Source organism: Lepidochelys olivacea (assembly GCF_965140295.1).
Source record: "Lepidochelys olivacea isolate rLepOli2 genome assembly, chromosome: 7".
NCBI classification, from domain to species: Eukaryota; Metazoa; Chordata; order Testudines; family Cheloniidae; genus Lepidochelys; species Lepidochelys olivacea.
Genome location: NC_140417.1, coordinates 54,946,011 through 54,961,919, shown reverse-complemented (window position 1 = coordinate 54,961,919; position 15,909 = coordinate 54,946,011).

The window sequence follows — 15,909 nt, the reverse complement described above, 5'->3', positions numbered from 1 at the left end:
TTCCAATTTTTTATTCTCCTGCTTTATCTGTTCGAGCATATCATGTATCTGGACTGCCTGCTGCCCTGCTCAAAGAGCTTGGGCTTTCTAGTTCTCAACAGCCTGGGATGCTTCTTCCAAAGCCTGGGTTACCACTTCTACTTCCCTGGGTTTTTTTATTATTTGCCTGGCCAGTATTGGGGCATGTTTAAGACATCTTACTGCTATGGCCATTAATTGCAAGATTCTACACTATTTACTTTTTGTTACTGTTTTTCAAAGTTTCAGTTTCTGCCATTGCTTTACATATTCCAGTCCATATTCCCACACTGGATTCAGTGCTGGCAATGGGTCTGGAGCTGGTTGTTCTGCCAGTTCCGGTTCTGGAACTGACTCTGTCTGGGTCTCTGGGACTGGATCCACTACTGCTGTTGCAAACATGGACCCGGACCCCAGGCCAATCACCTCTGACCGGGTCCTGGTAGAAGTTTCCAGAGCAGAGCTAGGCATGACGGCTTGCTTAGTCCGGCTGCGGGTGACCATTCTCACTCTCTTGGCTAGCTTCACATGATTGGCCAAGTCTTCCCCCCAACAGCATGGGGATAGGATAATCATCATAATCGTAGACTGAAAAAGTCCACATTCCTGACCAGCCCTTGTACAGGACAGGCAACTTGGCTGTAGGCAAATTGAAAGAGTTGGACCTGAAGGGTTGAAGTGTCACTCGGAGCTCTGGGCCGATTAAATTGGGGTCCACTAAGAAAGCATGGATAGCCAACACTTGTGCTCTGGTGTCCCTCCATGTGGTGACCATCTTCCCGCTCACACTGTTTCCCTCTGCTCCGAGGATATCTGGGAGGTATCTGGGCCTGAGGACCTCTGGTGTGATTTTTGGTGCAATGAACTGTAATCTGTTGGAGTTCTTGAGGCAGTGGGCCTTCACATGCCCCGGCTCGTTTCATTTAAAACATCGTCCAGCTGACTGATCACTGAGGCGAGGTGGGTTGCTGGAGAACGGTGTGGCGGGACGATAAAGTGTCTGGACTATTCCTTGGTGTGTAGTTGGGGCCTTGGGCTGCCCCCATAGTAGGGTGTGGTCTGAGGGTGTCCCTTCTGGTATCCACTCCAACTGCAACCAGGGTTGTTCCTCCCTCCACCCATTTTGTTCTGGCTTGCCCCGCCTCTCTGGCAGTCTGGGACTGCTCATTTTGATCAGCATAAGAAGGAAGACTTTCTGCTGAGTCAATTTCCTTAAACACTGTTTTATTTCCCTCTTGGATGCATTCAGGAATTGCTCCTGAGCTATCAAATCACACATTCCGTTAAAGCTAGTGACACCCCTTCCTTGGACCCATTTATCTAACAGATCCTTCATCTGGTTTAGATAAGCCACATTACTGAGGCCAGGCCCTCTCTTAACTTTACTCTGTATGTTTCAGATGTAATTTGAAATTGCTTTAAAACCAAATCCTTGAAATTATTATAGTCAGAAGCCTCATCAATAGGCATCTTATTGACTATGTCCAGAGCTCTTCCAGTCAATTTTGTGACCAATGTGGTCATCTTTTGAGCTTCAGGAATTTTATGGAGAGTGCACAGTCTCTCAAAGGTGAGAAAATATTCAGCAATATCACTGGATTCATCATACTATGGACATAATTGCTTCCATTTGTGGATTGTTGGGGAAGGATTGTTAGGATTATCCAGTAGATTCCACTCAGCCCTTACCTTCATCTCCAGTTCATGCTTCCTCTCATTTTCCTTTTCCTCCATGTCTTTTTCCTTTGCCTTCATAGCTCTCCTGTAAGCAGCCTCTTGGTTCTTTTCTGCTGCTATAGCTCTCTTGTGGGCAGCCTCTTGGTTTTTTTCTGCCTCCATTTCTTTGTCTTTTGCCTCCATAGCTCTTCTGTGGGCAGCCTCTAGGGCTTTTTCTGCCTCTTTCATTGCCTCCAGTCTGGTTAACTCCAATTTGTGTTGTGCCTTGGTTTCTATCATGTTTGCCTCTCTGTTTTTAACTAACTTTACACCCAAGGCTTAGAAATAAAATAAACAAACTTGGCTTGTCAAACAAAATAGATTGTGCTGTAACCGGATACCTATGTTCTCTGATAGTGGTTGTCAGCCTACAGAAAAATCCTTAAACAAAAAAAAAAACCTAATGCCTTTGTCTCCAGGCAAATAGAAAACCCCTCTAGTTGCTCTTAAGTAAAAAAAAAAAAAATAGTAGTCTTCAGGTCTGTGAAGACTTGAGAATTTCCCTGCAGGAGGTTAACTACCCTGCCTTTAGGTAGAGAAAACTCCAGCTCACAAAAGACAATTCCCTTTTGTCTCTGCTCTGGCCCCCAAGCCAAGACAAAAAAAACCAACTAACTGCTTTCAGCTGAAAACCTGCTTTCCAGCAGCCCAAAGGGGGGGTGGGGGAAGGAATTCCTTTTTAAAATCTGTGCTTCTTGTTCAAAAATCTCAAAATGATTTCAAGTTAATCCCACCACTCTGCCACCATGTCAAGGTTCCTTCCCCACTCTGAACTCTAGGATACAGATGTGGGGACCTGCATGAAAACCCCCAAGCTTATTTTTACCAGCTTAGGTTAAAACTTCCCCAAGGTACAAACTATTTTACCTTTTGCTCTTGGACTTTATTACTACCACCACCAAGCATCTAACACATATATAACAGGGAAAGAGCCCGCTTGGAAACATCTTTCCCCAAAAAATCCTCCCCAAACTCTACACCCCCTTTCCTGGGGAAGTCTTGATAAAAATCCTCATCAATTTGCATAGGTGAACACAGACCCAAACCCTTGGATCTTAAAAACAATGAAAAAGCAATCAGGTTCTTAAAAGAAGAATTTTAATTGAAGAAAAAGTAAAAGAATCACCTCTGTAAAATCAGGATGGTAAATACCTTACAGGGTAATCAGATTCAAAACATAGAGAATCCCTCTAGGCAAAACCTTAAGTTACAAAAACAGGAATATACATTCCATTCAGCACAACTTATTTTATCAGCCATTTAAACAAAACAGAATCTAACGCATATCTAACTAGATTACTTCCTAAGGCTCCCTTCCTTCTCTGTTCCTGGCAAAAACAAACAAACAAACAAACAAAAAAAAAACAGCCAGAGAGAACCCTTTGTCCCCGCCCCTGAATGTATCTTGTCTCCTCATTGGTCATTTTGGTCAGGTGCCAGCAAGGTTGTCTTAGCTTCTTAACCCTTTACAGGTGAAAGGGTTTTTCCTCTGGCCAGGAGGGATTTAAAGGTGTTTACCCTTCCCTTCATATTTATGACAAGCCTGTATCATCCAACCCATTAACTCAGGCTGATTATTAACACCAGGGCTATCCTACTTAGCTAACTTGTTGTTTGTTGCTCATATCTAAGTGCTTTGCTCCATAATTAGGACAATTGAGTTCAAAAAAATCTAAATGCCAGCATGAAATGCTGAAACTCTGTAACCATGATAGGTTTGGGAGGGTGGGAACTCTAGTAGTTAGAGCAGGTGGCTGGGAGTCAAAACTCCTGGGTTCTTTTCTCATCGCAGCTACTCACTCTCTGAGTATATCACTTAAGCCAAAATTTTCAAAAATGGCCTGGGATTTTAGGTCCCTCCCTTTTGGCTTTCCCAGCCTGAGCCCCCCAAATGCCCAATGCTGGACATTTTCTAAACAATCAGGCCCAATGTGTCTCAAATTGGGAACTCAGAAATCAGAGACTGCTCTTGAAAAGTTTGGCTTTAACTCCTGGTGCCTTGGTTTCCCCATCTGAATCCTGGGGAGGTAGCTTTGAAATGGTTCATGTTTGAGCTCCCCAGAGAGAAAGTGGTAAATTTGGCCTAAGTGTTATTTGAAAACATCACCCACTTCTTGAGTAGCTGCAGCAGCCTGATGAACCATTGCCCAATGTCACAGAATAGACAATAGAACCCTAGTCCCATCGCATTGCAGTAATGGGGCCTCTCTAGTCTTAGTTGTAATCACAGGCCAAGGAATATATGTTGGACTAGCCCAAAATCCTGTTGGTTTGAAGATACCACTTTCCTCTGACCACATCACCCACTCTAGGCTCACCACTCCATCTGTGAGAGGGTCTACAGAGCCCACACCAGTAGGAAAGGGTTCCTCGGGAGGGGCCAATCAGGCCCACCCTGCAACACCTGAAGCAGGTATTAGGCTTAGAGGAAGGGGTTAAAAAGGGACAGCCCAGCTCACCTGGGGCATGGCTAGGCTAGGAAGTGGCAGAGGCTGCTGTCTAGCAGAGCCGCCTTGCATAAAGGTAGGCCTGGTAGCTACTTGCTTGTGTGGCTGCCAGTGACTGACCCAGGCTTGTAGGAACCCAACCTAGGCAGAAGCATTTGTTTTCTTGGTGCTCTGCTCAGCCTAGGGTTATGTGGGGGGAGAGTCTCTGGAGGATTGAGGCCAGGAGGGGTGGAATTGTTATGACTGAGCAGAAGGCTATGTCCCCTCAATGTAGAATGCATTGGAGACTGGGCAAATCAGCTGAAGGGAAACTGAGGCAGAGCCACTGCCAATTTGCACCATGCCATGCGGAGGGCATGACCATCTCTCCTTGTTCATTCTAAAACTCCAAGCTACTAAGCAGCTCCAGACACCAAGTAATCAAGCTGTCTGGTGTGGTGTGGAATAAAGATTTGATCAGCCATCCTGTGGAGTGCTTCATGTAAGTCATCCCTGGCCACTTATGCCTAATGAGGCCACCTCATTTTATATATTTATGAGATCCTTCTAGCCTCCCCTATTCCAATCTGGCAGATCCATGTGCAGGAGGGGGGATTCCTGTGAAGAAAAGAGATGGGTTTGTGGCTGAGGTGCCAGCCTGCATCTCAGATCTGCTCAATTCGTGGCTCCGCCACAGACTGACTGCATGACTTCAGGCAAGTCACTGAATCTCGCTGTGCCTCAGTCCCCCCGCTGTAACGTGAGGATAATGCTTCCCTTCTCCCACACTATTGCCTAGTTGGCTTATCAGCTTGTTTGGGCAGGGACTGCCTCTCTCTACGTGTATGTTCAGCACGTACTGTCACACTGCCAGGAGCTGCTCATGCTGGAGTGTGCCAACCTCTGGGTAGAATAGACTGTCAAAAAACAGGGCAGACTCTACGAGCTGGTGGTGTGTTCTATAATTAGATTTCACCAACCCTGTAACAAATGTGAACTCCTGAAGCACTGTAACAGTCTTACCATGAGTCAATCTGTCCACTTGGGCACTCCAGTCTATCTTGCCACCCACACAAGATGGACTGATTGATACAGTAGTTGGTTGCCATGCACCAAAGATCACAAAAGATGTAGGTTTGTTCTTAGTCCCAAGAGTCCAGTCACTCACCTCAGGTCAACTTGTACCTCAGATCTCTCACCAAAGACAACCGCTTGTAACCAGTCCTGTAATAAACTAACTACACGTTTATTAATTAGGAAAAAGAAATGTTATGTTACCTGCTGTAACCTGTAAATATATACACAAATGAGTTACAGTCTGTGGTTCCCAAATGTGACAGAGTTATAGTAATCTGTCAGTAATGGATGTCTTCTAGGGCTAATCCAGGTTAACCCTGGGATCTCTGCTTCTGTTCCCTAGTTCCAGCACTGAGAGAGTCCAAACAGCGAAGACATGATAGATCTTCATGTCAGCTACCTTTATTTCCTTCTTCCAGAATTCAAACTGATGGGACAAGACCTTCTGCACATAGCCTGTGCAGGGGCAATTAGCAAAGCCTTTGTATCATGATGTTCCACAATGGCCCACTTAATTTTGATAGTCCTTCTTTGTGGGAGGGGGAACCATGCCTCCTGCCTGGGTTCACAGGTTCAGAGCAGGCATTTTTACAGTTATAAAACAAAACGTTCATATCTCCTTATAGCATGTGACACAGACATTACAAGTAAGAGTAATGCATGCAGCAACTTACAAGCATTTTATTGAGACTAACGCATCCCCCAGCCCCAAGTCAAACACCCATCTTGAACAATAGGAGCATACAGGTGAGCTGGTCTGGTTTCCAGCTATGAATTTGTCAGTGCTCAGCTGATGCCTACAGCCTTGGCAAGAGCTGGCATCTGGTCTGCCAGCATCACACCTAGCACAGTGAGGACTTGGTTGAGGTCTCCATGCGCTGCTGTAATACAAATAACTGTAGTGGGAACGTTTTGCATTATCTGCTCTGCCCTGAGGCCCAATTGTGCCTGCTCCCTGAGTGATGAAGAATGAGGGCATGTCCATCCATCCCTTCAGCACTTGCTTAGGAGCAGAGCATGCTGGGAGCGCTTGTGCTCATGGGTCCCTACACCATCCACCCATAGCCCTGGAGCAATCCTGGTGGAACCAGGCAGAGAGACAGGAATGGTGAAACCAAATCGCCCTTTCCCTTGAGACACCCCCCTCACAGCGGGGCTTTGCCCGTTCTCCCTTGAGGGATTCAAACCAGTTCCAATTACTAGTATAAATATTTAATGCATTTGAATCATTGATAGGCTGAGTTATAGGAGATTTTTGTGCCTACTTTATTCTGCTAGCAGGCGTATTGCTGCTCCCTCCTCTGCCTCCCATAGCAGGGATTGCCCATTGCTTCCTGTGTCTGGAACAGGCGTTTTGACTCTCCTGACTTTCCTCTGCCCCTTTGGATCAGCATTTCCAACTCTCAGGGTTTTATCATGAATCTGATGGTGAACAGGACTATAGGAGAGAATCTTGACTTGGCAGTTTTTTTAACAAAGTCTCTTTTCCCTTGTGATTGCAAAGAAAAGCTTGAAAACATGACCTGTAAACACCCAAACTCCCCAAGGCAAAGACAATGAACCCAGCAGTTATTTGTTACACTCTCAAGTTTTAAGTCAACCTCATGATTCCTTGGGGCCAGATTCAAGAGTTTTAATCGCTTGGCCTTGGCCACACTGTTAGCTACATCCCTGTACAGTAACTCTTCACTTAAAGTTGCCCTGGTTAACGTTGTTACATCGCTGATCAGTTAGGGAACATGCTCATTTAAAGTTGTGTGATGCTCCCTTAGAATGTCGTTTGGCAGCTGCCTGCTTTGTCCACTGCTTGCAGGAAGAGCACCCTGTTGCAGCTAGCTGGTGGGGGCTTGGAACCAGGGTGGACCGGCAGCCCCCCATCAGCTCCCCGCTTCCCTAAGTTCCCTGTGCAGCAGCCGCTCAGCAGGCTATCAATTGCCGGCAGTTCAGCTGTCCCTCCCCACACTGCCATGTGTTGCTCCTGCCCTCTGCCTCTTGCTTGCTGTGCAGGAGGGGCTAATGTCAGGGTGTCCCCCTTCCTCCCTGCACCCCGCTTACCCCATATCTCCATAGAGCGGCGGGGGGGCAAGACAGGGCTCAGGGTGGAGGGAGCTTGCTGGCAGCAGCTGCTGTCTCAACTTGCTGATCTACTTAAAAAGGCAATGTACTTACAGTGGTGTCAGCATACTTAAAGGGGCAATAACCATCGCTCTCTCTCTCACACACACAGTGTGTGTCTCTGTCTCTCTCTGCCATGCTGTCCCCCCTCCCTCCATCCATGCTGCCTTGTAGAGTGTGAGGCTACATTAACAATGTGTTAACCCTTGAGGGCTCAGCCGAGTGCTACTTCATCATTTAGCACTAAGGCATCCCCCTGGGAAATATCCTACCTTCTGCCACCCTCTGACTTCACCACCTCAACCAAGCTTCACAATCATCATTGCTGTGTACAGTATTAAATTGTTTGTTTAAAACTTATACTGTGTGTGTGTATGTATGTATATATATATATACATATATATATATATATATATAATAGTCTTTTGGCTGGTGAAAAAATTTTCCCTGGAACCTAACCCCCCCTATTTAATTCTTATTGGGAAATTGGATTTGCTTAATGTTGTTTTGCTTAAAGTCGCATTTTTCAGGAACATAACTACAACGTTAAGCGAGGAGTTACTGTAGGTGGTTTCCTTCCCAAATTAATACAGACAGACAATATATGAAACAATACAAAGTGAGGGCCTGATCCTGAAGATACTAACAAGCTGTGTGAGGACTGCTCGTAGTATATCCTAGTAGTGCATATTTGCAGTCAGGCACAGCATTTCCCGAGCAGCCCCTATGTTGCCATGCTTTACAGAATTAAATACTAGCATTGCAGAGATGAAATGCAAATACCTCAAGAAGGCAAGAGAAATTCAGAGGCATGGCAAAGGGATGCTTTCAGACTAATCAGAGGAGGTGGGGAGATGCAGGATGGTTGTTCCAGATGGCAGGCGCTGCAGGGGAGAAGGCTCCTGCACCAGCATTGGGCATGTCGCATGAAGGGGCTCAGGCTCTGCTACAGAGCAAAGTGCATGCAGTGCAAAGTACCGAACAGGTACATGCATAGCTTGTCTCATGCCCTGTAGCTGCACTGGGATTCCTTTCCATGCATTATGTAGCTGCAATGTACTGTATCTGGTGCTTTAATGTATAATGCTGTGCTACTTATATCAAGACATCCAGGCCTGATCCTGCAGCCCATAGTCAGATGACTAGTTCCCTTGACTTTAATGGGCCCTCTCATCCCAGGAGGGACTGAAGGACTGGGCCCTCCAATGACAATATAATCCCGGTGTAACTACGGAGTGGATTGGGTAGTGGCCGAGAGTGAGGGGACAAGTGCCAGGGTAGAAGGACAGGCTAGTGGTTCACTAGATGGAGACTCTGGAGACTTGAGTTCAGTTCCTGGCTCAGCCATGGACTCCCTATGTGATCTTGGGCATGTCACTTAATCTATCCTATGCCTCAGTTTCCCCATTGTAAATCAGGGCCAATATGTCATTGCCCTCCAGGGGAGCTGTGCAGATAAATCCAGTGGATGGCTGTGAAGGGGCCTACTTACTGCTGTCATGAGGGCTTGATAAATGGAGGCAGGGTTAGGTTAACTTAGAACCTGAGTGGGTTTGAAATTAGGCTCCAAAAGGGCAGCCCGTCTTCCAGGCTCCTGACACCTAATTTCCAGCTCAGCTCCCACGTCCCACCTGCTGTTAGGTGTTGATTGTTAGGTTGGGGCATCTCTTTGTCTTGCTGTTGATTTGAGTCGGTTTGAGTCAGTTCTTTAATGATTCTTACATACGTCTGGTTTTGGCCAGGACAGTCCCTTTTTTAAGCCCTGTCCCGGGCATCCTGACTTTTTTGGCAAAACTGGGGATTTGTTGGCAAGAGCAAACAGGACAAATACACAGTTTTGCAAAAAAATTGGGGTGCAACCCCTAGCAGGGTGTGGAGGAATCTGTGGGGGGGAGGGAGGGGGCATGTCAACACCTGCCCTGCATGGGAGTGGGAGCTTGGGAGAGCAGCTCGGGCTGAGCCAGTCCTGCACAGGCAGGGAGACCTCAGGCCAGCTCATTTGCGTGGGAGGCAGGGAGGGCTCAGGCTGGTCCCATGAGGTGTCCTGTTTTCCCTTTGGGAAAATATGGTTACCCGATTCTATTCATTCCACCCCAGCAAGAGCTCTCTCTCACATGCGTACACACACACACACCCGTCTCCTGTGCTGTTCCAGAAGAAAGGGTTAACCGTTTTTCACCCGCTAGGTAGCAATGCAACATAGAGAGGGAAACAGAGCGAAGCCTAGGATTCATAAAAAGATCACAGAAAATTCCCCCTTTGTCACAACAACAACCCAGAAGAGTCAATGAAAAACCATAAAAGACAAACACTAAACATTGAAACCACTTGGAAGTGAAAAGGAACAAAAGACAGCAAGGGGATTGCCCTGTCTGTGAATAATAACAAAAGATTGATTCACCATATTACAGGGTGCAAAGACGCTCTGCATCCATTCAGTGAGGCAGTGCCTTAAAACAGTAGGGGGTGCTTCATGACAGACTGGCTCCTGGAGGCTAGCTAGTGCTGCAAAAGACTGAACTTTGCAGGTGAGGATGTATTTTATTAGCGAGGAAAGGTAGCTATTGACAAGTGCAGGCCTTAGTTCACATTCTCTGATTTTGGTCTGTGTCTCACCATTTGTTTCCATCACTCACACTTGTTTCTACTTGAAATGCTTCTTTTGTAAAATACATTTCCTTTTATTTTACTGTAACCAAACTCACAGGCTGTGTGTGACACAGGAGCAGTGGGCTATGGTGAGACTTGGGAACTGGGCACACTTCCTTTGGCACAGAGGATCTGAAATTTCTATGGGCATCCAATGATCAGGGAGCACACTTTAAAGGGACTTGGGGGCTGGGGTGCATCTGTCGTCTGACAGAGGAGAGTACTTGTGTGGCTGACAGGCTGGCTGTGCTGGGGAGCAAACAACCAGCTAGCACAGGCCAGACTCCCGCATGGTGGAGGAAGGCGGCAACAAGGTGATTCAGCTCTGGGTGTCCTGAGAAGCGTCACAGCCTTTATAATCTTCTAGAGTGTAGGGCCAAAACTGTTATCCAGCCCCTGTGCTTCAGGGAAAAAGCTGATCACTTCCTGGATCAGGAAGTAATTACTTTCCCCTCCACCCCAGCACTGCATAATTGAGCAGGAGCTTTCAGAGGCTGCTTTATAGTCCTGTGAAGCATCTGGTGTTGGTCACTACAAGAGAAGGGATTGTGATGCTTGTGGACCAGGTGCCAGCTCATGCCAAGCCCCCTCGAATGAACACTGACAAACACCTGTGTGTTAGTATTGTTAAAATAGGTAGCAGGGTTAGATAAATGTATTTAGACTTTATAGGATGCTTGTAAGTTGCTGCCTGTATTAGGCTATGTCTACACTGCCAAGTTTTTTTGCCAAAAGCTATGCCACTTTAATTAAAACACTATTGCACATCCACATTAGCTCCTTGTGTCGGCAGAGTGCATCCACACTAGCAGCTCTTGTATCGACTCAGAGAGCAGTGCACTGTGCGTAGCTATTCCATTGTGCAACTGGCTGCAGGGTGCTTTGGGAAGGGTTTGCAATGCCTCATTGGGCAGGTACAGTGTCATATGATGCAGGTTTCCTACTCCCATTGTTCCATGGGCACCCTACTAGATTGCCAGCTGCTTTTCAACTGAAGTGTGCGGGGGGAGAGTGTGAGACAGGGAGTGTGTGTATGGAGGGAGAGAGACAGACCGTGGTCTTTGGGGCACAGTGAGTGTGTCAGCATGCTGTCTTCTAAGTTCAGATAGCCGCAGAAAGCAACCTGGCCTGAGGCAGGGGCCAGTGAGAGGGGGAAACACCGACATCAGCCCACACCTCCCTCCCTGGCTCTGCACAGAATCTCTCTCTCTCACACACACGCATCCACCCCTGCCTTTTGGCAAAAAAAATCTTGGGAGTGTAGACCAGGCCTTATTCTCACTTTTAAAATCTATATCCCATGTTATAAGGTAATACATAAGTGTTTGCGCTGTACCTGTACATCCCCAAGCATGGGAGAAGCATTACCAACTGTGAAATACTAGTTTGCCACAGTAGGTGTTATCTCCTGCCCAACAAAAGAAGGCCCATAGATACCAGACAAATCATTGTGGAACATCAGAGAACAAAAGACTTTGTTGATTGCCTCCTGCCCACCCCCAAGAAGAGGAGATGTGGGACTGAATTCATCCCAACAGCTGAACTTGCAACTCAAAGAATAAGGGAGGGAAAGAATAAAAGGCCCTAACAAGGAGAAACAATATTTTTATGCTGGTTGGACTCTAAGGGGCAAGGATGACTAAGCATAAACAAAAGATCCCCAGTGCTTGGCGTGGGTTAGCCTTAAAGGACACAGAGAGTTTGCTTATCATAGAAGCTTCTACTACCTATCAAAACTTCAAATGAACTCATTTTACATACTTATGTTTACTTGGTTTAACCTTGTAAATAACTCTAATTCCTTTTCTTAGTTTATTATAGGATTGGCTACAAGCGTTGTCTTTGGTGTGAGATCTAAGGTGTGATTGTGGTAAGTGGCTGGTCCTTTGGGACTGGGAGTAACCTGAATATTGATGGTCCCTTACACCAAAGATCACAGCTATCACAAAGACAGACTCACCTGGGTGGCGAGCAGATTGGAGTACCCAAGGAGACTGTCTGTGACTCCATGTTAAGGCTGTTATAATGCCTTTGAGGGGTTCACATTTGATAACTGGTCTGGTTGGTGAAATCTATGTATAGAACTCACAACCAATTTAGGCCTTGTGTCCTGCTACATAACAGCCTGCCCTGAGGTTGGTACACGTGTGACTCATGGCCAGAAAGGGTTAAACTTCCTGCAAAATAAATTACTCAAATTCAACCCTTAAAGACATGTGGGGAGATAATGTTTGTGTTTTTGTGTATTTACAACTATATGGGTAGTGGTCGACAATGTAATCAACAGTCCCTATCTATGCTGTATTCTGATAATTCAGAGATCAAAACAACATCCTATCATTTAAATGAATTGTAAACATGGGATATCTTTGTATTCATCTCTCTTTGAAATGCATAGCAAATCACCTGTGAACTGCGAAGGAACAAGCAAATTGCCTTATGTTAATTTATATAGCTAAGTACCGGTGATGGACCTCCTTCAAAGTCATCCTAATTATCTTTTGTTCTCCAAGGGACTCCAAATTGTCAAAGAAGACATGCAACTGTATAAAAGATCCTTGAGTCCTGATCTTGTTCATCCCAGATCTGCTTAATGCTTCATCAGGGGAAGCTTAAGCCACCAGACTGGGATCCCAGTGCTGACTGGTCCGCCCTGAATATGATATTGGACATTGGACTGTAACCTATGAACTATTTCTGAAAGAACTCTTTGCAACTACAAAGCTCACCATATCCGTTATGTATCTGAACCTCAATAATTAAGCTCATGTCTGTATGTATATTAATCTTTTAACCATACTCTGTCATAAATATAAAGGGAAGGGTAAACACCTTTAAAATCCCTCCTGGCCAGAGGAAAAAACCTTTCACTTGTAAAGGATTAAGAAGCTAAGATAACCTCGCTGGCACCTGACCAAAATGACCAATGAGGAGACAAGATATTTTCAAAGCTGGAGCGGGGGGAGAAACAAAGGCTCTCTCTGTCTGTGTGATGCTTTTGCCGGGAACAGAAAAGGAATGGAGTCTTAGAACTTAGTAAGTAATCTAGCTAGATATGCGTTAGATTCTGTTTTGTTTAAATGGCTGATAAAATAGCTGTGCTGAATGGAATGTATATTCCTGTTTTTGTGTCTTTTTGTAACTTAAGGTTTTGCCTAGAGGGATTCTCTATGTTTTGAAACTGATTACCCTGTAAGGTATTTACCATCCTGATTTTACAGAAGTGATTCTTTTACTTTTTTTCTTCAATTAAAATTCTTCTTTTAAGAACCTGATTGCTTTTTCATTGTTCTTAAGATCCAAGGGTTTGGGTCTGTGTTCACCTATGCAAATTGATGAGGATTTTTATCAAGCCTTCCCCAGGAAAGGGGGTGTAGGGTTTGGGGAGGATTTTTGGGGGAAAGACGTTTCCAAGCGGGCTCTTTCCCTGTTATATATGTGTTAGATGCTTGGTGGTGGCAGTAATAAAGTCCAAGGGCAAAAGGTAAAGTAGTTTGTACCTTGGGGAAGTTTTAACCTAAGCTGGTAAAAATAAGCTTGGGGGTTTTCATGCAGGTCCCCACATCTGTACCCTAGAGTTCAGAGTCGGGAAGGAACCTTGACACTCTCTCTCTCTTTTTAATAAATTTTAGTTTAGTTCATAAGAATTAGCTGTAGCGTGTGTTTGGGTAAGATCTGGAATATTCATTAACCTGGGAGGTAATTGGTAGAACCTTTTCTTTTATATGATGAAAAAAGATTTACAGGAATCTTCATCAGATTTAACTTGGGTACCTGGATGGAGGCCTGAGGCTGCGTACTTTAAGGGTCCTGTATTATTGACTCCTGAATAACCAGTGAGGTAATTAAGAAGCTGTTTTATGCTGGATTGGTAAATCTAAGTATTAAATTATCCACCAGCTTTGGGATTTGTCTGACCCGTTCTTTGCAGTTCACCCTAATTGAGTGACCTCAGCTGGCCCCCACTGGGACCCTGGTCACACTATGCTTTGAGCCACTGCAGGACAGCTTGCCATGGATAATGCAGGGGATGGACTGGCCTGGTGACGTCTAAGAAGTCACAAGGGGTTTAGGTAGAAAGTTCTCTGTGGCCATATCACTGCACTTGCCCCACAGTAGCCAGCAGGAATTGGAATGGTAAAGCCTATTGCTTTGGTAGTTAAATTAAATGCAGTGTAAAGGAATTGAAGAGGGTAAGAAGGAGCTTGAATAAGGTGACAAAAAAACACACTCACACTCCACAAACAAGACAGGGCTTGGGTATGCCAGGGTTTTCCTTCCCTTGCTTTACAGAACCTTCTCCACCTTGTACCTACCTCTTACTGAAAGTAGATGCCCCAGCTCCGCAGCAATCACGCTCCTGCCCCACCCCCACCAGAACCAAAGCATTCCATGCATTGACAGTCACTCAGAATGGGCCATGTGGCTGGTAGATAGGGCACCGGGTTGTGAGTCCAAGATCTAGGTTCTTATCCTGCTTCTGCCCTGAGCTGCTCTGGGACCCCAGATAAGTCACTTGACCCCTCTGTTTCTCCTGACGTTCTCGATTGAGCTGCTTGGGCCAAGGCCTGTCTCTTAACCTCTTTGTGTGTACAGCACCTTGCACAACGGGGCCCTGAGCTTGGTTTGGGGCCCAAGGTGCTCCTGCCATACAAATCATAATATACTGGGGGGGTACCCGCCTGAGGTGAGGGGGTCCGTTGTGCCCAGAAACACTGGAGGGTCGATGTAGAATGGCCCGACTGCTGAGATCGCAGGGCAGAGCAGGGGAAGATGAGATGAGGGATCCTTTGACTGAGGCAGCAAGTTCGTTTTCACTCAGGCTGGGTGGCTGACTTGTTTCAGGGAGAGGCAAGAGTGAGGGAAGTGAGAGGAGGGTCCCCACCGTCTAACTTGCAGCAGCTACCATGACGTAGGGTTACTGAGCTCCCTTCCCCTAGGATACCTGCAGCCCTTGGGCTGGTGAAGAAAGTGTCTGGTGTTGGCAGAGACAAGAGGCCCACACAGTTAGAAACCCTGGATTCGCTGTTGTGGCTCCGATCACTGTTTGCTGATCAAACCCCACACCACCAACATGCTTGGGATCCATCTGGTGCTGACAACGGAGCAGAGGCTCTGGGCATGCGGGTGCCAATGGCCTCTAGCATCAGACCTGCCGCTGCCTCCGTTTCCCGCCTTCCTCCACCAAGGACACTGCTACAAACTGCTTTCAAATTACTCTCCCCTTCTGCGGGCTGAGTTATTAACCTCAACCAGCGGTTCAGCTTTGAGCTAGAACCTCTCAAGCTCCCTCTCCCAGCTCAGCACTCCATTATGCCCCACCCCCACCCCCCGCAGGCTGAGCAGCCCCTCTATAGGCCTTTTTCCTGCTCCTCACTGCAGGTAGCTCCAGCCAGGCCTTTCCCTGTTGCTGGCAGGGAGAGCTTCTTCCCCAGGCCGCCAGGACCCTGGGGCCCCTTGGGATCTCCTGCAAGTGCCCTACTGGATGTCTTTTCTCAGCCGCCCCGAGCCCTCCGCCAGATGCTGGGCCCCTCCAGAGATTTCACCCATTGGCCTTTCCCAGCCCCTAGGCTCCCTCTCTCCCACATAACTGGCTGCCTCTTATTGGAAGCCCCGCTCCCAGGCTACCATGATTCTTCAAGATGCTGCTGAGGCAGTGTTCGGGCTGCTCAGCAGGTCACAGGACTGGGCTTTAGATAGGAGCCGCTCACGGTGGCAGATCACTGAGCTATTAATCCAATTCCCTATTACTGCACAACAGATACACAAAGGTTAGAGGGACCTCTCTGGTTCCTTTTACCTGAGTCATGGGGGCTCTAGGAACACCTTCAGGGACCACCTTTGGTCTGGTTTTGTACAGCACCTAGCCCAATAATAATACCTGGCTCTCAGTAGATCTCAAAGTGCT